Raw genomic sequence first — 25,377 nt, 5'->3', positions numbered from 1 at the left:
ATGCCAATGAAATCATCATATTTTAAAACTTTTCCTCTAAATGTGACATATGCATCCCCATGTGTCAGCATAATCTGTGCTAAAACATTTCAATGAATGACAAGTTGATTGGCCCCAATTTGAAAAGCATAGTGTATAAAAACATAATTTTGGGGGTAGTCAACATTATGACAGATTCTATATTCTGCTTATACACAAAACTGATTTGAATTGTTTAGGGAATTTTGATAGTCTGTGAATGCTTTCAGCAAAGAAAATTAGCCAGATAGGAGAGGGAGGAAAAGGAAAAATGGAATTAAAAATTGTTGGACAACTATTGTCAGCCAGAAGTTGTTTGAGTGAAAATGGTGGGGTGAGGGATTGATTAATAATCATTGTTTTTACAACCAAATGAATAGCATGATATAGTTGAAAAGAACATCAGCTCTCCAAGTGAAGAACCCTAGTGCAAACCCCAGCTTTGTCACTTACTATAAGATGTCAAACAAATTGTATCACTCCTCTGACCTCCTTTTATTTGCATCCCTAAAGGAGGATAACAATAGATACTTTCTAAGTAGTTGTGAGAATTTAACTAGGTTTTATTTGTGTACACACACACACACACACACACACACACATACTCACCCTTACTTAGTTCTCAATTCACTCTAATACAAATATTGTATTAGGGAGACTCCAATATCAGGTGGAAAGTATGTGAGCCATTTGGTAAGGTATGAACCGCAGTTTAGAGAATCAAGAAAAAACAACAAGCATGGGTCATTTCTGCTAAGATGCCATACAACTTGGAGACTTGAAAGGATAAATAGAACCCAGCACAGTTTCTCTCTTCTGTCCACTCTACAACATCAGTCACATTGGGACTGTCTCCTGTGGTCTCCTCATTCATTTTCATGACTTTATGTCAAAAGCCGTGGCCTTGTTGGTTAAAAGCTAACACAAGAAATTCTGATAGAAAGTAAGATTTAATAGTGATAACATATCTTCATTATTCAGGGAATGGAGAGCATAAAGAAACTTTTAAAGAATTTGTCAACTGTTCTATCAATATCCATCTTGTCCCCATATTAATGGGAAACAAGAGGTCTGCTCTGCAAACTGCAGGCCCATAGGAATTTGAATCCCTTTATTACTTTCATTTTCTTCAACCTGGTGTGAATAACAGTAAGGATGAGGGCCAATTCCAAATCCTGGACTGCTAACTAAAAGCCCAGAAAAATGAGTAGCATATGGAGGCTGGGGATTAAGCAAGAAGATGAGATGGCGACTAGAATAAAAACCCTAAAGGAAGAAAGGAGGTGGACCAGAAATGAAGGAAACTTTGTTTTCCAATTTGATCCCTCAGGGACCTTAACTTTTAAATAAGAATGGTGCCTCTAATTTTCTCTTTAAGCAAATATTGATTGGGTGTTTTAGAATGGCTGTAATGTGAAAAATTCAATGGCTCTATTAAAAGTAAAAGCAAATAGATCAGCTTCTTTTTAATTGAATTTGCCATTAGAGCTAGGTAAAGGTATAAAAAAATAACAAGTGAGGGTGTGGAGAGAGTATGTGCATGAGTTTTCTTCAAATTTTTTTTGTCCTACTCTTCCCTTGCCTAACAAAATTATCTCAAGAAATAGACTTACGTAGCATCTGTATTTGGAGAATGAAGAAAACTGAAGTGAAAAGTTTTTAGTTTTTTGTTTTTTTATTCTGAGCTACAAAAGATGGTTCTCCCTAGAGTAGATGGGACTAATTCTACAGGACAAGGATATCCACGTGCAATGGCACATGCTGAGAGCAGAGAAGAGCTGAAGGCCACATGCAGGCACATCTGGGGAGAAGTGTCATGCAATAGAGTCAAGGTCAAGGACTAGGAGCTATGGTGCCAGTGGTTTAGCTTAACTGTGATCAGAGATGTTTAAAACCTGGTCTCCATGTGGAAAGGCCTCCACCTCTGAAAACAGCTTCAAGTAGTCTCTTGCTTGGAAGAGGGAAGGGTGGGCCCGCTCTGTATGAGTCTTAAAGGACAATTTTTGCCCTTGGTGCACTTTTCTTGAGGTCCTCTTTTCTCATCTCTTTTTGTTTTAAGAAGATTGAGAGTCAAAGGTAAGATCAGATGTATAGTGAGAAGAGGAGCCACATTTAGTAGAGGTCCATACCAGAGAGACAAAGTAACCCTTATAATTTACAAGTACTCCAGCCCAGCTCCTGGAGGCTCTCTCTACACCTGGAACAACCCATGAGGGCTGTGGGAGAGGCGATCAGAATCACTTGGGGGGATATATCTTAACAAGAAAAGTGATGTGTACTTTTAACTTAGCAAACTGACCACACACATACTTTTCTGTGCTTCCTATATTTCTACCACCTATTATTCTGACGTCACAAAACTACAATAAATTCCATAAAAATGAAGAAGAGCTAAAGCACTCCACAATTTTTCAGATTATCATCTCTCCCTCTGCTTCTGAGGTTTGACCCAGTCAACAAATAAATGCCATTCATAGTTCATTGTGAAATATTTGTTTATTACCATTGGATTTTGAAGCAGATGCAGCCTATTTTAATATTAGCACATCTCTTTTTTTTTAATATATTTTATTGATTTTTTACAGAGAGGAAGGGAGAGGGATAGAGAGTTAGAAACATCGATGAGAGAGAAACATCAATCAGCTGCCTCCTGCACATCTCCCACTGGGGATATGCCCGCAACCCAGGTACATGCCCTTGACCAGAATCGAACCTGGGACCTTTCAGTCCGCAGGCTGTCGCTCTATCCACTGAGCCAAACCGGTTTTGGTAGCACATCTCTTATTATGACTCAGTTGAAAGAACCAAGTATTTGGTTTGGTTTGGTTTTCATTCAGCACATCATGAAAACTATTTTTTTTTAATTTAAAGATGTATAAAATGGGCCCTGTGGGTGTGGCTCAGTTGGTTGAGCATCATCCTATGCACCAAGAGGTCGCCGGTTTAATTCCCAGTCAGAGCACATGCCTGAGTTGTGGGTTCCATCCAGAGTGTGGAGCATGCAAGAGGCAGCTGATTGATGTTTCTCTCTCATCAATGTTTCTCTCTCTCCTTCTCCCTTCCTATCTCTATACAATTAATAAAATATATTTTTAAAAGATGTACAAAATGGGTAGATACCCCCAAAGAATACAAAGCATGTTCTCAAAGAGATATTTGTACACCCATGTTTATAGCAACACTATCCACAATAGCCAAAAGGTGGAAGCAACCCCGATTTCCAACAGCAGATGATTGCACAAACAAAATGTATATCTATAAAATGGAGTATTATTCAGCCTTTAAAAGGAAGGCAATTCTGACACATGCTACAACATGGATGAACTTCGAGGACATTATGTTAAGTAAGATAAGCCAGTCAAAAGAAGTCAAATACTGCGAGATTCCAGTTATATGAAGAGACTAGACTGCGTAATTCCAGTTATATGAAGAGACTATAGGAGTCAAATTCATAAAGACAAAAAGTAGGATGGTAGCTGCCAAAAGCTAGGAGGAGGGGAGAATGGAGAATTATTGTTTAACGGGTATATTATTTCAGTTTTGCAAGATGAAAAGTTCTGGAGATTCATTGCAGAACAATGTGAATCTACTTAAGCACTAGTAACTGTATACTTAAAAATGGTTAAGATGGTAATTTTATATTATGTGTATTTCACCTCAATTAAAATGAATAAATAAAATGTACAGAGTACAAGCTATTATTCTATTAGATGAAAATGACTTTGGGAAAGAAGTGAAATTTCAGCCGGTAATCCTTGACAACAACAACAAATGGAATTGGGAGCTGGAAGTCCTGGGAAGGGATTTAGAGGCAAAGGGACAAGCATTCAGAAGCTGATCAGAAGCCATTGGCATGCTCCCAGTGGATTCCTGACATATTGAGGAATGGCGCTAGGAATAATGGGAAAGCATTGACAGCAGAACTCTTGGAAGGTCTAGAAGGTGGGAAACTGAAGAGAGCAGGAGTCTGGAAGCTAGGGGGGTGGCTTTGGGCATGGATGAACATGAAGGTGATAGCGAGCCACCGTGGGAGTTTGAGGAGAGAGGTGACACTGTCAGAGCAGCAGGTGAGAAAAGAGAATTTGGCAGCTGCATGACTGCAGGGGAGTCATGCTAGAAGCAGGGAAGCCAGTGAGGAATGGATTGTGATTATTAGTCTTGGAAAATAAGCATTTCCTTGCCATTAAATTGATCGTATTTACCCAGTCCTACAATAAAATGGCTCAGTATTTTACAGTAAGAAGTCTCCAAGGAAACCCCAATATTCAAGTCCCAGGTGCAAAATGAAAATATAATAGAAAGCCTTAAAAGAGAGAAAAATGGAGGAGAAATATAAAGACTAACATATCAGTCTAGTGATTTGTATTGGAGAACTAGCATTCTTTTCTTCAAATAAAAAATAGCTGGGCTATTTAACTCTAGCAAAAAGCAGTTTTTATAACATTGATGAGTATTTCTTCTTAAGGCTTTTAAATCACCAAAAATTCTAATAAGAGTAGCATTCACAGAACAGTACAGAAGAAGGAAAGTACCAAACATCTTATGGAACAATAAGGGTCCCTTTTCCATATTATGGAGTGTGGGGTATGAGTGAGTTAAAGGAAAAGGAAAAGGGAGAACCAAGATGGCGGCATAGGTTAACGCCGGAGTTTGCTGCTTTGAACAACTACTTCAAAAGTGTAACCAAAAAACGGAAGGGACATCACCCAGAACCACAGGAACGCTGGCTGAGTGGAAGTCCTACAACTAGGAGGAAAGAGAAACGCACACGGACACTCAGAGGAGGCGCAGTGCTGAAGTCAAATTCTGAGGTGCGGAGTGCGAGGAGCGGGCTGGCGGCCGAGGGCGCGGTTGTTGTTTTCAATCGGGAGGGAGTCGCAGACTCTGAGCACCAGATCCGGGCGAGTCTTTAGGGACCCAGACTCAAACGGGAGAAGCGGGACTGTCTGGCTTCGGTCAGAGCGAGTGCAGCTTTCTCTCCCAGCTTTGCAGCGGGTGCTGGGACTCAGAGAGGCAGAGCCCCTTGGGACAGGACTGAGAGCGGCCATAACTGCTCTCTCCGGCCCACCCTGTTGATCCTGTTTGACCCGCCCCGCCCAAGCCCTGCACAGAGGCATTTGCCGGATAGCCTCAGGCAAAGGCTAGATTAGCACCTCCCTAGAGGACAGAAGTTCTCTCACTACTGACACAGCTGATTCTCATAGCCACTTGGCCTGGAGGTCAAACCCTCCCTGGAATTAGCTACAACAATCAAGATTTATCTATAAGACTGCGAACAAAGACCACTAGGGGGTGCACCAAGGAAGCATAACAAAATGCGGAGACAAAGAAACAGGACAAAATTGTCAATGGAAGAAATAGAGTTCAGAACCACACTTTTAAGGTCTCTCAAGAACTGTTTAGAAGCTGCCGATAAACTTAATGAGCTCTACACGAAAACTAATAAGACCCTCGATCTTATATTGGGGAACCAACTAGAAATTAAGCATACACGGACTGAAATAACGAATATTATACAGACGCCCTACAGCAGACCAGAGGAGCGCAAGAATCAAGTCAATGATTTGAAATGCGAGGAAGCAAAAAACATCCAACCAGAAAAGCAAAATAAAAAAAGAATCCAAAAATGCGAGGATAGTGTAAGGAGCCTCTGGGACAGCTTCAAGCGTACCAACATCAGAATTATAGGGGTGCCAGAAGATGAGAGAGAGCAAGATATTGAAAACCTATTTCAAGAAATAATGACAGAAAACTTCCCCCACCTGGTGAAAGAAATGGACTTACAGGTCCAAGAAGCACGGAGAACCCCAAACAAAAGGAATCCAAAGAGGACCACACCAAGACACATCATCATTAAAATGCCAAGAGCAAAAGATAAAGAGAGAATCTTAAAAACAGCAAGAGAAAGAAACTCAGTTACCTACAAGGGAATACCCATACGACTGTCAGCTGATTTCTCAACAGAAACTTTGCAGGCCAGAAGGGAGTGGCAAGAAATATTCAAAGTGATGAATACCAAGAACCTACAACCAAGATTACTTTATCCAGCAAAGCTATCATTCAGAATTGAAGGTCAGATAAAGAGCTTCACAGATAAGGAAAAGCTAAAGGAGTTCATCACCACCAAACCAGGATTATATGAAATGCTGAAAGGTATCCTTTAAGAAGAGGAAGAGGAAGAAAAAGGTAAAGATACAAATTATGAACAACAAATATGCATCTATCAACAAGTGAATCTAAGAATCAAGTGAATAAATAATCTGATGAACAGAATGAACTGGTGATTATAATAGAATCAGGGACATAGAAAGGGAATGGACTGACTATTCTTGGGGGGGAAAGGGGTGTGGGAGATGTGGGAAGAGACTGGACAAAAATAGTGCACCTATGGATGAGGAGAGTGGGTGGGGAGTGAGGGCGGAGGGTGGGGCAGGAACTGGGAGGAGGGGAGTTATGGGGGGAAAAAAAAAGGAACAAATGTAATAATCTGAACAATAAAGATTTAATTAAAAAAAAAAAGGAAAAGGAAAGTGTGTGTGTGTGGGGGGGGGGGGGGGCATGTCTGCGCATACAGTGGGAAACATAGGAGAGAACCAAACAGACCCCAGGAGGAAATGACAGTGCTGACTTATCCGTAGGCTTTATTGTCAAAGATGTCTGCTGGCCAAAAATGAGCTCACAAAATAGCATGAATGTGGCTAAAATTAAGCCTATATTTAAGCACCAGTTCCAAACACTGTTTTGACGTTTCAATAAATACATGTCTAAAACAGGATGAACACACTTAGTGAAAGGATTAAGAGGATTAGAAATGATATATGTAGAGTGCCTGGAATAATGCCTGACACATAATAGGTCCTGACTAAACTAACAGTATAATGAAAATGGATTGTAGTGTGTATGTGTGTGTGTGTGTGTGTGTGTGTGTGTGTGTGTGTGTGTGTGTGTAATTGCTTTAAGCAAATTTACCTTGTCCCACACCGTTGCAACAATATGCATATACTGAGCATCTATTATCTGCCAAATGCTAGGTACTAAAGGGATATGGCAGGGTCTCTGCTTTCCAGAGCCTCATCTATTGATATCAAGAAGGTCAAGTACACAGGTGAAAATCCCAGTTGATGGCAATGGGAGGACCCTGGTAACCATCCACCACACCACAGCACCCAGGCCAGGTGCTGGTCAGCCTGTGGAAGTGCAGCACTGCCCCCTACTGGAAGTAGGAGGCTTACATTACCAGAGTCAGAGATGGCCCTTTTCCCCACCTCCCCCACCGCCACCCCCAAATTGCTCAGTCATAATACTTCAGAAAGTGGGAAAGAGGAGCGACAAGAACTTTGTCATTGGACAAGGTCGGGGTGGCCAGTTGACCCAGAAAGGACAGACATCTGCCAGTTCCCCCTTTGTAGGCACAAGCCATATCCAAACCCACAGGGAATCCTAGCAAATGCAAAGATCCAAAGAACCGAGGGTGCTATTGCTAGAACAAGAGGCTCAATGAGAAGAATGAATGAGTCTCCACACCCCCACAGGCCAGCCCACATCACTACTTTGATCTATTGCAAACATGTTCAGCAACCTCCAATGTTCTCTGATATGGACCATTTTCCATTCAGCCAACAATGTTCATGCCCTTTAGCTACATGATCACCCCCATTATGTCAGATATTCCCAGTTCCATCAGGGAAGCTAGAACATAGACATAGAGTAACATGTAATTTCACATGGTACTGCTCAGGGAACACTAACATTAGGTGGGTTGTCAAGGGAAGTCATACAAGGATGTGAGGCTTCAAGTAAGCCTCAATAGAAAAGTCCTCTGACAAGGGAGAGAAATGGAGGAGCCACAGGAAGACTTGGGTTTATGTGGAGGAGTTGGGGGAGCAAAACAAGTCAGGAGCCAGTTCTCAAAGCTACATAGTGCCAGGCTCACTCTGTAGACAGTGGATTCTTTTTTGAGCTGAGTATCATCACACAGAAAATGGAATTTGAGGAATATTCATTGGCAATTTCAACTCGAGGTACCCCGGTGGAATTCTTTTTTCTTGTCCCTCCCCATTTCATAAAGTCTTCGGCTGAATTTATATCTCCCTTAATAATACCACCATCCACCAATTACCCTACATAGGAACTTGGAAGTCTTCCTTCTCTTTTCCTTGTTCCTGATCTTGATATCTATGCAGACACTAAGTTTTCTCTATACTGCCTTCTCTAAGTATTTCTCAAAATCCTCCCCCTTTCTATCCCTGCCAGCACCTCTATAATTCAGGCTCTCACTATCACTTGGTCATTTTGCCTCAAATTTAGTAGTCTTCATTTTATCCTCTGCATTGCAGTGGTCTCTCTCAGATTCAAATATAATCATGTTACCACCTATTACACTAATTTATCAGCTCCCTGTTGCTTTCCTAAGGAAGTCCTTGGCTTGTCACATGATCTAGTACTCACCTATCATTCCCTGTTCTAAATAACTTCTGTTCTAGCTTTATCAAACTACCTGCTGTCCCTTGTTCCAGGCTGTTTCAGACATCGGGGTCTTTGCATATGCTGTTTCAACTTCAATGGGCCAGATTGTTTTATACCTCAGCACCTTTGCATGTGTTGTTCCATCTTCTTGGACCACCATTTTATTTCCTGCATGTTCTTTCTCCACTTAGTATTTACCTATTCCTGGAGACAGGAATCCAGGCGCAAACATTACCTCTTCTATGAAGCTCCTCAGGCTGATTTTAGGACTCCTCTTGCTCTCTCCATGGTGCACTCCACTACCTTCATTATAGCATACATCATGCTGGATAAACTGAGGACTTGGATGTCTGTTTTTCCCCACTGGGCCATTTTATGCAGCCCTGTGTCTCCAGCACCTATCAGAGTTCTGGCTCCATGGTAGACTGTCAATAATTGCATTGCATTTAATATAAGAAAAACATAAACAAATTGTTTTTAAAAATCTGTGTCACACAGAAAGAAAATATAATAATATAAAAGTTCACTTGGAACTCTCAAGATCTTATAACCTGAGCATCCCTCTAAATGGAAACTTTCAAGAGCAAAATGGAGCCATAACCTAGAAAGAAGTTTTGTTTGAGACCCATGTGACTTGACCCGTTGTGTACCAGCACTTACAGTGTTAGATGATAGAAGCAGAAATATTTATATGCCCACATATATGTGAGTTCACTTTGTTCTGATTGTATTCTGTCTTCTTGGGCTTAGCATAGCCCCCAAGTACTTCAGTTTGTCATATATGAAGGAACTCTAGTTATCTTGCAGCTGCCCCAAGATATCTGCTCAGTATCTTCCATCGGCCAAATTGGTGCCCCATTGAGCCCTCTCTTTCACCTCTGCCGCCAAATGCCTTTCCCATCCTTGGATGTGGAATATACCCAAATGTCAAGACCAGGCAGGGCTCTGAGCCATCCTGCTGTTTTACAGAGCCAAAGGGCTCCCTGCATCATCTCAGGTACTTTCAAATGAACCCAGAAAGACAAGTGGAGGGCAAGCGAACACAAATATGCACCTGTAAAAATAGCCCTGTGTCCACAGCCGCTCATGAGCTAGGTGGGAGCAGTAACAGATGGCTCCTGTCTAATTTTCCAATCCCTCAGGTTGTATCTCTCTCCTTCTCTTCCAGCTCTTTTCCTGGAACTTGGTTTTGGCAGGCAGTGGATCCCTTGGAATCAATAGTATCCTTCAAAGTCATTCCAACATGGTACAGCAATCAAGGCCAACCCACCCACACGCTACCGAGAGTCAGAAACACAGGCTAATAAACATGAGTCATGCCCAAAATACATCAGTAACCTTGTTGGGGTGTTCCTGTATTTGTTAAGTTTAACAAATGCAGGAACATTTAGTTGATCAATGTCCCTTTTAAAAGTAAAGCAAAAGAAACTAGACTCAGATGAAAGTTAGCAGATATTTAGGCAATGTTATTTGTTGATTGCCAGCCACGTGCCTGGGCACAGCAGGCCATGCTGTCACAATTCCTGCTTCCTGCCCACCACTAGGGCACCACCTATGGCCAATCAGTTTCCTCAGTTAGAAAAGCATACGGAACTTTGGATAAACATTGACTAAAGCTGATCTTCATAGCAGGTGTTCCCCAGAATAGACTACCAGTGTCCCTCCAGTTATTAATGTTTGTAAATCTTTTATAGTGATTTTAAAACTGTGAAACCCAATGTTTTCAAAATCACTCAAGCTTCCTTTTGAATTCTATTTTGATAGCATCCTCTGTAAACTTCCTGAGTCCAGTCATTAAAAGAGATTATATTTCAAAGTTTTATACAAGTGAAACATTTCATATAGTTCCCCATATTTCATTTTCCTTATCATATAGGATAAAGGAAATGTACTTAATATTTTCACCAAGCACCATGTTGATGCCCCCAGATCCCTTTCAGATGACCTAGTATTCCATACAGATATTATCATCTTCGATAAGCAGCAGGAGTGAACAAATTTAGGAGATAGCATGCTAAGAAAATTGGACTTAGTCTGTCAAACATTCTTTGAGCACTTACTACATAAGCATTGTACTAGGCCCTCTAGAAGACTATTATACTGATGAGGTTATCCTTAACAGAGCTTTCTATGTAATGAGGTAAACAAGTAACTTCAATGCTTAGCAGGATGCAGGGGGTGAGGCACACTTACTGAGCACTGCATATATATAGCAGGAGCTTGATAGTCGTCATTTCATTCATCCCCACCACAGCCCTTTGATGAGATACTATCACCCTTCCAAAGGCGGGGAAAACTGAGGCTCTGAGAGGTAATATAACTTGCCCAAGGTCACACAGAGTAAAACATTGATTATACATAAGCCTAGGTCTGTTTGACTCTACACAACCCATGCTCTTTCTCTAAAATGAATCATGTTCCTTCTCAATAAAAGTAGTAGCATGCTGATTGCAGTACACTGAGCTCCATAGAGACAGCACCGGGGCATGTGTGAGCTGGCCAGGCACTGGGTGACTGTATGTCCGCTGAGGAAAAATAATTAAACACGGGCAAAGGAGATCCTAAGAAGCTGAGAGGCAGAATGTCATCGTATGCTGTCATCGTATGCAAACCTGCCGGGAGGAACATAAGAAGCACCCAGATGCTTCAGTCAACTTCTCAGAGTTTTCTAAGAAGTGCTCACAGAGGTGGGAGACCGTGTCTGCTAAGGAGAAAGGAAAATCTGAAGACATGGCAAAGGCGGACAAGCCCCGTTATGAGGGAGAAATGAAAACTTATATTCCTCCTAAAGGGGAAACAGGAAAGAAATCCAAGGATCCCAATGCACCCAAGAGTCCTCCTTCAGCCTTTTTTTATTTTGTTCTGAGTATTGCCCAAAAATCAAAGGAGCGCATCCCGGCCTGTCCATTAGTGACGTTGCAAAGAAGCTGGGAGAGGTGTGGGATAACACTGCTGCAGATGACTAGCAGCCTCATGGAAAGAAGACTGCTAAGCTGAAGGAGAAATGTGAAAAGGACATTGCTGCAGACCGAGCTACAGGAAAGCCTGATGCTGCCAAAAAGGGAGCTGGCAAGGCTGAAAAAAAGCAAGAAAAAGAAGGAAGAGGAAGAAGACAAGGGAGATGAAGAAGAGGAGGAGGAAGATGAAGAAGATGATGATAAATAAGTTGGCTCCAGCACAGTTTTTTTTTTCTGGTCTATGGAGCATTTAACCCCCTTGTACACAACTCACTCCTTTTAAAGAAAAAAAATTGAAATGTAAGGCTGTGTAAGATTTGTTTTTAAACTGTACAGTGTCTTTTTTTGTATAGTTAACACACTACCGAATGTGTCTTTAGATAGCCCTCTCCTGGTGGTATTTTCAATACCCACTAACCTTGCCGGGTACAGTATGGGGGTTGTGAATTGGCATGGATTTAAAGCAGGTTTTTGTTAATGCACAACACAAATTAGTAATATATGGGGATGGTAGCTCTTTCATCTTCCAGTTGTCTCTGATGCAGCTTATACGAAAGAATTGTTCTGTTAACTGAATAGCACTCTGTAATTGCAAAAAAAAAGTTGCAGCTGTTTTGTTGACATTCTGAATGCTTCTAAGTAAATACAATGCTTTTTATTAGTATTGTTGTCCTTTTCATAGGTCTGACATTTTTCTTCTTGAGGAGAAGTTAGTCTTGCTTTTGCCCATTTAGGATCATATGATTATTACAGCGTTTATCTTTTCATATAGTTAGCTGATAAAAAGCTTTTGTCTACACACCCGGCATACTTGTGATGAGGGTAATGAGAGTTGAATTGAGACAGTTTTCATCCATAACAAACTCAAAATTCTTGGTCAGTTGATTATTTTCACATAGCCCAGTTACATTTACAAAGTGAAAAGTAACCACTCTACTCACAGCATGGGATTATTAGAATCAAACATTTGAAAGTCTGTCCTTGAAAGACTAATAGAAAAGTATGTTTTAATCTTTACACGAGGACTTGACATTTTTTTTAACTCCCATTACCATGTAATGGCAGTTATGTTTGCAGTTCCCACGTTAACGAAGGCCTGAGAGTGTATTCCCAAAAGCGTGAGCTTAAAATATAAGACTGCCGTATGAAGTCTTTTGTTGACATTAGTCCTGGCAAAGGCTCTGAAAAAAAAAAAGTGCTCACTGTAAATGTATTCTATTTATCTAAATATGGATTGCTTAGGAAACTTGAGATTCCATTAAATATATTTTTAATTAATTGGGCCAACTTTTAAAATTGTATGCCACATTTAAGATTGAGTATATTTTCCAAATTATAGTTTGCCCCTTTATAAATCAAATAGACATGAGGGAAGTAAACTTTGTATCACAGATTGAATTGTCCAATTTCTTTGAATTTGATTTTTATAAAACTCAAAACTCATTAGGGTCAGATGTTTATCCGCTTAGCTGTTTAGGAAACAATTTGACAATTTTGTGGTTTTGGACATTATCATTCTCTTATGGTGCCAGTGTTTTAAAATAGTGTTCTTGTAATTTTACACGCTTTTGTGATGGAGTGCTGTTTTGTTATATAACTTTGACTTGGATATTTGCATTTGCATTTGTTTATGTAATTTCAGGAGGAATACTGAACATCTGAGTCCTGGATGATACTAATAAACTAATAATTGCAGAGGTTTAAAAAAAAAAGTAGTAGCATGCTGGGGTGACTAAGCAAGAAGGCGTTAAGGATGCTGGCTGGTATCAATATCGGAAAGAGCTTCCGGGAGGAGGTAGCAATTGAGCTGAGACTTGAAGGAATGTGAGTTCAATGGGAAATTCATGAGGAAGAAAATGTCAGACTAAGGAAACTAAAAGTGTGTGAGCTCTTCATTCAACACATTTACTTAACACGTATATGTGTTGAACCCAGCTCCAGGTACTAAGGAGACAGAGGTGAGCAAGACAAGCAAATACATTCCTTTCTTCATGGCACTAAGGTTCCAAAAGAGGAAAGAGGCCTAAACAAACACTATAACCAATTATAGACACTACAATTGTGGCTGCAAAGTGTGCAGAGCATCAGGCTGAGAGTGATGTTGAGGCAGGGAGAGAACAGGAATCTTCTAGATGAAGTGATCAGGGAGGGCTGTCTGGGGTGTTGATATTTGAACAGGGAGTGAATGGAATGGAGAGCAAGCTGTGCCGATGTCCACAAGAGGAGCTCTCCGGGCAGAGGCCATGGGGAGGGAATGAGCTTGCTCGGAGGATTCCAGTATGGCGGAGGCAGGCTGAGCAAGGGGGGCTTAGTAGGAGATGAGGCAGGGAGATGAGCAGGGGCTGATGCCGGAAGGTTTTGGATTTCAGTCTCAGAGTGATGAAAGGCCCCAAGAGGGTTCTGAGAAGGAGCATAGCATGCTATCATACATTTTAGGGAGATTCCCCTAGGAGCTGAATGGAAAATTGATTATGGGGGCAAGAGGAGAAACAGAAAGCTGACTTCTGAGACAGTAGCAGTCCAGGTAAAAGACTATGGTGGCCTGGAAAAGGTGCAAGCAGGGCAAGTGGTCTGCTTTGGAATATATTTAGGTGATAGGTCCTACCAGGTTTCTGGTCTGTTGAGGAAGAAAAGGTGCTAAGAGCCTAGAATGAAGGATAATTCTACACACCTGAGATAAAAAGATTGACAGCGAGCCAATGGCTCCCTGAAAGAGGGGAGTGACCAGAAGGTACGTGGAGGAGTAAAGATCTGCAAGTGACTTTGAGAGTAAGAAGGACCACAACCCAAATGAGAGTGTCTATTAGAGAGGGAAGGTTTCAGTGAGAGCCAGGAAATTGAGGAAGGATCTGTGTCTGGATTAAGGGTATATCTGAAGTTGTTTGCAATTAACTAGAGACTCTGAAGAGTATAGTGGAAAAGGTTGGGAGGGGGACAATTACATCTGTTTCAGGGAGAAGGAAACACAGAGCCACAAGGGGTTGGAAAAGATGGTGACTGGAAAAGTATTTTTTAGTTTGGATGAAAAAACATAGGTGAGTCATGGGGGCAATAACTGGCCTAGACATTTCCACAGAACTGGACCTGGAAGTCTCTGATGGATTGAGTTCACTGATGAATTGAAGACTTGGACCTCTCTGGAACAAGCCAGCTGCTCCTGGAAATCCTAGATCGGGAAGGCTGGCAATGGGATTATTTGGTTCCCAGGAGCCTCACCAAGTGCTGGATGTAAAATTAGCTCCAGATGGATGGAAAGCCTTTCTGGATGACAGCCTTCACAGCTTGTCTTAACTGTGACTCCAAGGGAATTAAAAAAAACAACAACAACAAAAAAAAAACCAGCGTCATTGATTTTAAAATAACTCTAGGTGAGATAGTTGCCTGTACTTTCTGTTTCCTTTTACTCAACTTACACTTCTCAATCCACAGAGATCTGATTTCTACCCATTTCACTTCATCAAAACAGCTCTGGCTGAGCTCACTAGTGGCCTGCCTCCATGTTGTTTGTTCCAATTGGCATTTTTCAGCCCTCATCTGACATCTAAGTCTTACTGACCAACCCTTCTTCAAGAAACACTTTCTTCCTTTCTAATTCAACAGTGACATTGCCTCTCTTGGTTATGCTCCTACCCCTTTAGCCACTCATTTTCTCTGTCTCTAAAATCCTCTTCTTCTTAGCCTTTAAAATGTGGGAGTTGCTTAATCCTTGATTATAGGCCCTTTACCCTTATCATTTTATCTCCCCTATATAGGCAAGCTCATTCATATTTCAACTGTCTGATATAATGGTGGCATGTTAAAAATGCTATGGGAGTGTTCAGAGGTCTACATGACTAAGGCATGTGAGAGGTTGCTTGAGTTGGGTCATTGCTACCCAAGTGGAACATGTGACCTTATGGTGGATAATGAAGCCCAAGGAGAGTATATGTAGGGGGAGAAAGAGAATTTAAGCTAGACAGAACTCTGGGGAAACTTTTCACTGGACTAGAAGATAAATAGGCACCAGTAAGTAAAGGTACTTGCTGTTATCTTTCATCATGATTACCATTATTCTACAAGTTTTGTCTGTACATTTCAAGACCTGTATTTATTATCTATGCATTAGTTTTTATTAGCATTTCCTACATTCTGCCCATTGCCTTTGTTCAAAGCACTCATGCCTACTTTTCCCTAAGCATACTACCAGGCTTTGGTTCATCAATTCAATCCATCAACAGCAATTCTTATTGATTGCTCAAGGATGTGTGGTGATGTTGAAAGCACTATAACCCATCTTTATCCTCAGAGATTTTGATGGAGTATTGCATCAAATATTATTATTGCAATAATTCTACAAGTTATTGTTGTAAGCTTTTCCATCAACATCTATTAGAAAAGACACAAAGGGACCATATGTTTATCATTTATTTTATCAAGGGAACAACTACAGAAGATCACTTCCAGCAATCAACAATAATTATTACATGCAACTAAAAGGAGTATGTTCTACTTTGGAAAATCCACAATCTAGCCAACACTCATGTATTTGCAAGGCAGTTATCTACAGTGTATTTCACAGAAACCCTGCTGTTAAGCTTATTGATCCACTCTAATGAATTACCTGTTTTGTTGACATCTGCACTCTCCAATTCCAAATCTAACTACATATTTCCTTGATAACCCACCTTTCCATTTTCTTTTATTTTCAGACTGTTTTTCAGAGAATCCATTCTAAAAGGGGTGGTAACACTCATCTTGGGACCAGAGTGCCTGAGTCAGAGCCTTGCCTTGTAATTCATTCAATCATGCACAAACCTCATTTTTCTCATCTCTGTATCTTTGTGAATAATATTACAATCTTACCTCACCTCCCCTAAAAAAGCAGGTGATGAGAGTATTACTATTAGGGAAAGCTTTGGAAATCTAAACACAGCCATTGCCCTTGCTCAGTGGAAAGTTTAAGAGAGTCACCTGTTCTCTGCAGCTTTATGGCGGGAACGGCTTCGTGGAAGCCACCATTAATTTATTACAAGTGTATTTTCAGAATATTAGACACATCTAGCTTCTGGTCTACCTGTCGACATGTTCCACCCAATGAGATCCTCAAAATTGCCCAGGGAGATAAGGAGGGAAGAGACTATTGTTCCCATTTTGCAAATGAGAAAAAGGAGGCTCAAGGGTGAGCAAACTGACCAAAATTACACAGCTAGAAAATAAACACCAGAAATAAATTTTTCAGATTCTCTAATTTATACTTGTACACCTTCCCACAGCTTTAACAAGATGAAATAAATTCTTTCTTGGTGCAAGGAATGACAATTTAATAACCTGAGTTAATGCACCTCTACAAGGGTTCATTTCTCCCCAACCTACACTGGGTAAAGTCTATTCGAAATTCTCAAAAACTGATTTATAAGAATCAGAAGGTGCACGAAGCTTTACCTATACAACAAAAATAATAATACTTAGCATTCACATGTAGCTTCACATTTTGTAGATATTGACAATAAACAATTAAGCATTTATTTATTTCCTAAATGGCTATTATAATTATTCCAGAACATAAACCACATAGGCAGGCTTCCTTTTTATTGGATGGAAATGTTTTAAAGATCAATTTTAACAACACTACTATAAATGTGCAGAGCTCATAGCCTCATTCTGATGGGAGACATTCTTCAAGTCTTGCGCATTTAATTTACAACAAGCTTCAATAAATTGTTCTTTTTAGTGGTCTCATGTTATAGAGGTCAAACACACACACACACACACCCACACACACTCTGAAGCTTAGCTGTAGACAAACACTATACAGTGCATTCTAGTCATTTCAGCTTGGGACACAGAAGACTCCAAACTCACGAAATGAAACGCTATTGACCCCGTTTAAAATTCTTCTCAGGTTTTCAGGGAGAGAAAGTGATTACAACGCAGCTTTTATAGGTATTTGTCTGCATGAGTAAGACATTGCCTAGTCTGACACACTGTGATGTTTGCAAGGTAAAGGATGTATTTGAGATGAGAGGACTTTGTATGTGCAAAGTGGTATGGAACAAGAGAGCCCCACATGTCAACTCTTTACACATGACCTTGGCTTGGCTGCACTAACTGGTTTTTATGAGTTTTTATGAAGTAGAAGCCCAAGCCCCCTTTTTAATTACAAAATACTTCTCCCTCCCCCACCATCAGATTTCTACTCATTTCAGCACTGAAAACATGCCATCACAATTCCTAGTAGCTTGCTTCTGTTTCCGCTTCAGTAGATACCCCGTAGATGGGAAGTCACAAAACAGCTTTGCATCCCATCAAGTTGCCTCCACCCCAAAACAGCTGCAATGCTTATCTAATTAAACCCCAGCGCCAAACTGTGAGCTTCTGCATCAATCATTAATATTGTATTTTGGATCACTTTAAATTCTGACTGGGGGTATGTGGCTCCCCGCACACGGGTCTCTAAAGGAGATTTTTTCAAATAATCTTTAAGCGGCATTGGAAAAATAAAACAAGCTGCCTGCTGTTTGACAAGCGTGCCACTACCCTGCTGCACCCTGATTAGCTGTTAATACTAATTGAGAGATGAATATTATTTATTCCGCAACGCTAGAGATGTTTTTTTATTCTTATGAAAAGAAAAATACAGTTCTCCTTGCCTCAGAAATGTGGCTTCTTGCCCAAATTTTAAACAGCACCAAAAGAATGGTGGTTTCTGGGTCTCTCGCCATCAGTTTGCAGCCATTAAATGGAATCACTTTTTTCCTCTGGAGGGCCATCCACAGTTAGTGAACTGTGATCTCCATGTGGGATTTGCACATTCCTACCCTACATCTGGAACGTGGAAATGCTCTTACAGAGATCTGATGGCCCAGAAATATTTATGTAAATCTCTGTCCTGCCAAGGCACATGTTGATGCACTTGGGTTCAAGCTCATAAAACAAGAGGAACGGTTTCCTACATCGCTATTCTAATAGACTAAAGCCAACAGGCCAAGCCAAATGGGACAATTTAGACAAAGAGAGACTGGCGAAATCCAAATGAATGTCTGCTTCCTGCTAGCACTCTAGGAAAAATACCAAGCAGCAGTGCCAAAGCACACTGCTCTTCTTTGTTTGGAAAAACACTGACCTCCTCGAAATCAGAGGGCACAGTCAGCACCAGGTTCAGTAAATATATATGCAATATAGACTTCCTAACAAAGAACAATCGACTGCAGAAACACAATACACATCTAGCTCAGCATAAATACAGCTTAAAAATCATAAGGATATAGGACATAATGTGGGAACCATGAGGTTCTCATTTCCATAAGCCCAGGCTGAATGGGCCTTTGCCAAGCTATTGCCCAGCACTTAGCCAATCAGTTACAGAGTGATGGGGAGTCTCAGAGAATACAAATAAGAGGAAGAGCAGGATTCAAGGGTGGCAAAAATATAAGGAAAGATAGAAGTCTTAGGGTGCCGTACTGCAGAGATAAGGCCAAAAGTTCTAGGAACAATCTGAAGGCCATATGAAAGATCCTCATGGAGGGAGTAATCAGAGGTGTCTCTCAAGTCTGTTGAACAAGTCAAAAGATCAGGGTGTGGAGATGAGGACTGTGTGGATTTAGCTCAGCTGAAACCGCATTTCCCAGAATTCCTGTGTGTGTGTGTGTGTGTGTGTGTGTGTGTGTGTGTGTGTGTGTTTATCATTCTAGGGGGGAAGGCAAGCAACATTTTGCAGGTGATACAGAAGGACATGAAGTAGCAGTCATATTGCCTTTCAGTCTTTGAAGGCCAGAGCAGGGCTGGAAGGAAGCTCTGTTGCAGCTCCTGACATTGCTGTTGATCTGCCTGCTTACCTGGTTGGCTGCAGCAGCTCTGGCTCCTGCTGAATCCCCTCCTTCAGCCTCTGTGACTCCAAGGCCAGGAGGCTACTCAGCTTACTCACAAAGGGTGCCAACACCCCATCATCAAAGTTGAAGTTTAGAATCCTATGAGAGACCAATTCCAGTCCATCCTCCTGGATTCCAGCTAGTACCCATAGCTCCTGGCTCATCCTTGCTTTCCCCACTTCACACCAATCTTCCCTCCCACACGTACTCCTAACAGTGGGGCCACCTTGACCACACTCAGAAGGAAGAATAACTTTCCTTGACCTGTAATGGTTTAATACAATATTGTAGATAACACCATGCAGCTCTGATATTGGAGCTCAAGAAGAGGTGCTACAATATTTTGTAATAAACCATCTCTTATCCAGATACCTCGTGTTTTTTTTCCTATCAGAAAAAAAAATATATATATATATATATACACATATATATCGTATGGCCGGTAACCTGTTAACTTGTAAAGTAGGGTGAGATCTCACAACCTTCTCCATTTCAGACTTAGCACTTTTACATGGAGTCCTATCATTTCCACACCCTTAAGTCATTCTTTGATAAGAAGAGTTATTCCAGAAGAACAAGCCCCTCTCCTTGATTCCTCTACTTTGTGAGGCAAAACAAGAATGTGCCAGATTCTCTGCTTTGACTAGATGAATTTCTCAGAGGTGTCTGAAAAATGGATGACTCCTGTCAGTGTCTGACCTTTCCTCTGTGCCATTTCTACAATTCACATGAGGAAAAAACCCTCTGTATCCTTCTTTTAGAAAGTCTTCCACAGTACCCTGCCAGAATAACAGCATGCCTCACAAGGCATTCTGCATAAATGCAGAGAGTGCCCGGAATAAAAATGGATGGACTCTGAATCCCACTTCATCACCTACCACCTCAGTAACCTTGAGAAATCATGCAAGATTTCTGAGCCCGTTTCCTTACATGAAAATTTGAGATAGTCATGCTTGCTCTGCCTACCTTACAGAGTGTGAGTATCAGATGAAAAGATGTATATGCAAATGATTCACAAATGTAAAGGACTATAGAACCCAACTCATAACAGTTAATGAAAAAATCTTGATATAATTAAACAATAAATTGAAAGTCAATTGTCATTGGTAAACCTGGTGTGTGTGTGCCAGCAATGAGCTTCCCATCTGTGACAGGCCCTGCCCTTTTGCTTCCCCATTTCAAGAGTCTACTTAATTCCCTGACTAGTACTCTAGTTTTCTCCCCATCTGAGACAGAATCTAACATTGAACATCAATTAGCATGACTAGGCCCTTCAGACCCTATTAGTTCTCAAAAATCTTTCTCTAGAGGACTGGATTCTGCTCCCATTATTCCTTAGCTACTAGAGGGATCCTTTCCCATGAAAAAACAAATTACCTAAGATCATAATATCACATACTCTCATTTTGCTGTCTGGCCTGTCTCTGTTATAATCATGATGCCCTCCTGCTACATTGGACCCCCACCTTCTCTTCTGATATTAAAAACTATTATCTCTTCAGATTTGGAAAGTTGTACTTCATTCCCAGCTGAACACTGGATCTTGGACCACCCACTGCCCCTTCATGGGCCAGCATTAGAGGTAATGTCTTTTTTTTACTTGCCATCTCTGTATCAGTAACACTAATGGCCCTAATTCTTTATCTGTCTTTATAGTCTCACATTTTTGTGGGCGAGGTATAATTCCTCATCCCTGCATTTGACCATGCAACTTACGTCGGCCAATGGGATGTTCATCAGTGTAACACAGAGTCTTGAAAAGCACGGACATGTTGCTTGCTCTCAGGCACTACCATGACCATGAGAGCTTAACTAGGCTAGCCTGCTGTAAGACAAGAGACACATGGGGCAGAGCCAAGTTGCTCCAGTGACCTCAGCCACAGCTGCCCTAAAACAGCTGACAGCCAACCAACCTTCAAATATACACGTCCATCCAAGAAACTAAATGCACAACTAAATAAACATTATTTAAGAGGGAAGTAACAGAGTTGGGGGATGGTGATTACGTAGCATTACTGTGGCATAAATAACTGATTCAGAAATCGGTACACAGAGTGAGGTATTGCTATAATAAAAATCTAAAGTATGTGACATTGGCTTTGTACCCAGGTGGTAAGTAGTACCTACAGAAATGGAAATGAAGCTTGTAGCAACCTGTAAAACATGATGAGAAAACTGTTGTAAGAGGATGGTAAATTGGTTATTCACATTACTGTAGTGGCAAATCGGGCAATGGAAGATAGAAAATGTCACTGATGAAATTCTGGACTACGGCAAAGAAATTTCAAGGCAGAATATTGGAAGTGTCATCTGACTCTAACTAGCTGTATATAACAAAGAATTACAAGGAAAAGCTGAACTCAGAAAATAACTGGACAACTTGCAAGTTGGACTTAGAACAGAGAAGTGCCATACTCTGTTAATTTTCATCTCCTACCATTTAAGTCAGTAAAATATTCTCAAATTAAGATATGGCCATGGGTAAAGACAAAATTAAGGGCATATTTGTGAAACCTTTTGTTAAGACTTCTTGGGTCATTGGGGAGGAGACTTGTAGACCCTCTAGGTTCCAAAAAATGGCATTCAAGATTCTTAAGGACATTGTCCCACAGCAATATAAAATGTACAAAACATCAGGGATTAAAAATATAGAAAAAAGCATCTCTCCAAAGAATTGCAGGTTTGGTTTTTGACACAGACTACCCTGGACTAAAAGGAACCATGACTGTTCAAAACTGAAAAGTGGCTCTGCATCCCCAACTTTCTATAAACAAGAAGCAGGCCAAAAAAGTTTTTCAAAGGCTGCATCTCCCAAGCCCTCTTTAGAAGTGGCCACATTGGAAAAATAAGGACATCTCAGAGGACAGAGATAGGAGCTGTGGAGAATGGTGGACTGGGAATCAATCATAGAAAGTAGAATCTAGCTCTACCAAAGGCATAGTCCCCATTCCCAAAGTGAGTTTGGCCTTGTGACTTCCTTTGGCCAATGGATTAACAGGTATGTTGCAAATAGAGCATTGGTGCTTGCTCACTCCTGCCCTCTGCCATCATTATGAGGCTATGCCTGGGTCATCCTGATGGGAAGTAAGAGATGTATGGAGCAGATCAGAGCTGCCCCAGTCATCCAAGCTGAATCCATTCCACATCAGCTGACAGCTAGTCAATCACCCGAAACATACGAGCAATAAATTCTTACTTTTTTTTAAGCCATTGAGTTTTGGAGTAGTTTGCTGTGCAACATAGTTGTGAAGTAATAAATGACCAATACACCAGTCCTCCACCTGCCTTCCAGGCGGCCAAGGTCTTAATGGGCCTCCTCCCTACAGTCACTCTCTTTATGACTATTATTTTTACCAGCACTCTTAGTTCTATTCTCAGCAAGCTTGTTACAGATCTCTATAGGTTTAATATATAGCACCGCCTATGCCACTTTTCTATGATTAGAGATGTTTTCTATAATCAAGGTACACCCCTCCCCAGGGCTTTTTCCTCTGCCACAACATTCCAAGTGTGTGTCCAGTTCTAGGTAGTGGCGGGTCCTTGAGCATGTTGGTGAAGCTCTCTAGGTCTCATTTACCTCATCTGTAAAATATGAATATAGCAGTGTACTTAGATATAATTTACACTTATTTAGCACTTCCAACATAAAGACATCAAATGTGTTTCTGTATGTCCTCTATTGTCCTAAAATAGAGTGTGGTAAATGTTGTTATTTTAAAGATGAGGAAATATGGGGCACAAAACTTTTCCGAAGCTTCCAAAGTCATATGTAAGTAACAGAATGAAAGTCTTCTTAGGCTTCCTAAAAAATAATAATAATACAATTTTTTTTATGTGGGGAAAATGATAACCACAAAAACAAACAAACAAACAAAACTAGTAAGTGCTTCAACAGAAAGATGTCTAAGTTTACTCTTCTCATAATTAAGGACAATTTGTAATGTTTGGCAGTAAGGACTATCATATGCTTGAAATTTGATAGACTTGGAAGATGTAACAGCCTTGCTTGCAAGTGACCATTTTCTGGGAATCAGGAATTTTGCCTCAGGCACTTTCCCCTCCTCCAGACAATTGAAACTCTGGTGTTGGCAAACAAGTCCTTTATGCCAAGCATTGCTCTTTCACTCAATTGTTCATTCAGCACAAATATTTATTGATTATTATCTGTGTGCCAGGCATTGTGCATTCACTCTGCCAGGCGTGCAATTTAGAGCCAGAGCAGTCTGGTATCTGAGCTTTTAAGGCCAAGAACCAAACACTTATGTCTGGCATTTTCTAATTAAGTAAACCATTGTTATGCAATAATTGCAGGGCCTCCAAATACAATGCAATTGGTGACAAGCTGACTGGACTCAAAGAGAAGTCGTGAGATTCCCCCCAATTCCTGGCTCTATTAGGGGATGATTCCCAAGTCCTATGAGGCTGCACACCAAGCACAATAGCTGGCCCACAGCAGCAGTTGTTTCTCCCCACTTGTATGCATTTGAATCCCCTAGGTAGGGAACGCGTTAAAAACAGAGGTGTCCAACCACCCAATCCTCCCAGGAGATGCTCATCCAGTGGTGGGGGGCGGGGGGGGGAGCGCGGGAGAGGGGAGATAGCTGTCATTTTTCAAGCTCTACAGGTGATGCTCATACATAGCCTGGGATGAAAACCACTCCGTGTGAGCTCTCTACATATTTTCAATGTATAAAAAAGTGAATGAACAAATATTATTAAAGCAAATGGTACCATACTTTTTAAAATTATTTGATACTCTGCTAGGTATGAATTCTAAAGTCAAGAGAAGAACAGGAGGAAATGTATGATTAGCATTAAGTGAGAGACAACAACATATACTACAGTATGTACATCTATAATAATAAAAGCATAATATGCAAATCGACCAAATGGCCGAACAACAGAACAACCATCCGGAGGACCTTCTGGACGAAGCCAGGCTGCGAAGGCCTACTCTTGCACAATGTTCGTGCATCGGGCCTCTAGTAATACTATAATAGGACGAAAATCTTACCAGAAGAGTAACATTGAATCTCTTAGGTTAAAAATGAGAACATTTTTAGCATCAAAACATTTCGTAGGCTATTACAAGAAAATATTTATACTTTTATAATCTTTTTTAAAAATATATTTTATTGATTTTTTACAGAGAGGAAGGGAGAGGGATAGAGAGTTAGAAACATCGATGAGAGAGAAACATCGATCAGCTGCCTCCTGCACACTCCTACTGGGGATGTGCTTGCAACCAAGGCACATGCCCTTGACGGGAATCGAACCCGGGACCCTTCAGTCCACAGGCCAACGCTCTATCCACTGAGCCAAACCAGCCAGGGCAACTTTTATAATCTTTGTACTAAGAAAATACATTTATAAAAACAAACTTTTATGAATTTGTTAATACTTTCAAATAATTTGAATTTTGTTCGTTTTAAGGGTTCACTTACATTTGAAAAATACTAATCCATACATATGCAAGATATTTTTTGTTCAGTTTGCAAACAATGGTTAGTGGATGTGTAGACTCAGGAAGTAACTCAATGACCCACTGGAATTCATTGTCTGTAAATCGGAAACTTTGGATATAGACACTTAACCAGCAATAAGAATATAAAGAAATATTTACTCAAAAGAGAAAGAGGAAAGATGAAAATAGTGGTAAGGAGCACTTTAGATTTCTACTATGGATGAAAGGGGCCACATACTAACCTGACAAGCTCAGGGGAGGCCTGCATGGCAGTCTTGAAAACTCAGAGACCTAAAGTAACTACAAAGGATGGTCTGAAATTAAACTTTAACTAAAAACAGTTATGATGGGTAGTTACATCCTAGGCCGGTATCTTCACTGACAAGGTCAACCTTTACCTTAACTGAGACTATCTGTCTTTTTGCATCTATGATAACATACCCTTGAAATGTCTGGGTAACTTGTAACTTCCTTTTTTCCGGAACCCTGAAGCACAACTTAATGTGCCTGGGCGCCAGGACAGATACCACAAATTCCTTCATTGTTTTTGTTATCATGTTAATTGTTGACTGTTAACTATCCTGCACCCACCTAAGTATGTGTCTATCATTTTGCTTTTTATCCA

General features: G+C 40.7%; 1 pseudogene; it reads left to right on the top strand.

The window, feature by feature from the left end:
* The first annotated feature begins 11,023 nt into the window (after positions 1-11,023).
* On the top strand, positions 11,024-11,899 carry LOC132226774 (high mobility group protein B1-like; annotated as a pseudogene).
* Positions 11,900-25,377: the final 13,478 nt, after the last annotated feature.

Source organism: Myotis daubentonii, chromosome 2 (genome assembly GCF_963259705.1).
Source record: "Myotis daubentonii chromosome 2, mMyoDau2.1, whole genome shotgun sequence".
NCBI classification, from domain to species: domain Eukaryota; kingdom Metazoa; phylum Chordata; class Mammalia; order Chiroptera; family Vespertilionidae; genus Myotis; species Myotis daubentonii.
The sequence above is the reverse complement of the archived record's forward strand: the minus strand, read 5'-3'. Positions and strand labels throughout refer to the sequence as shown.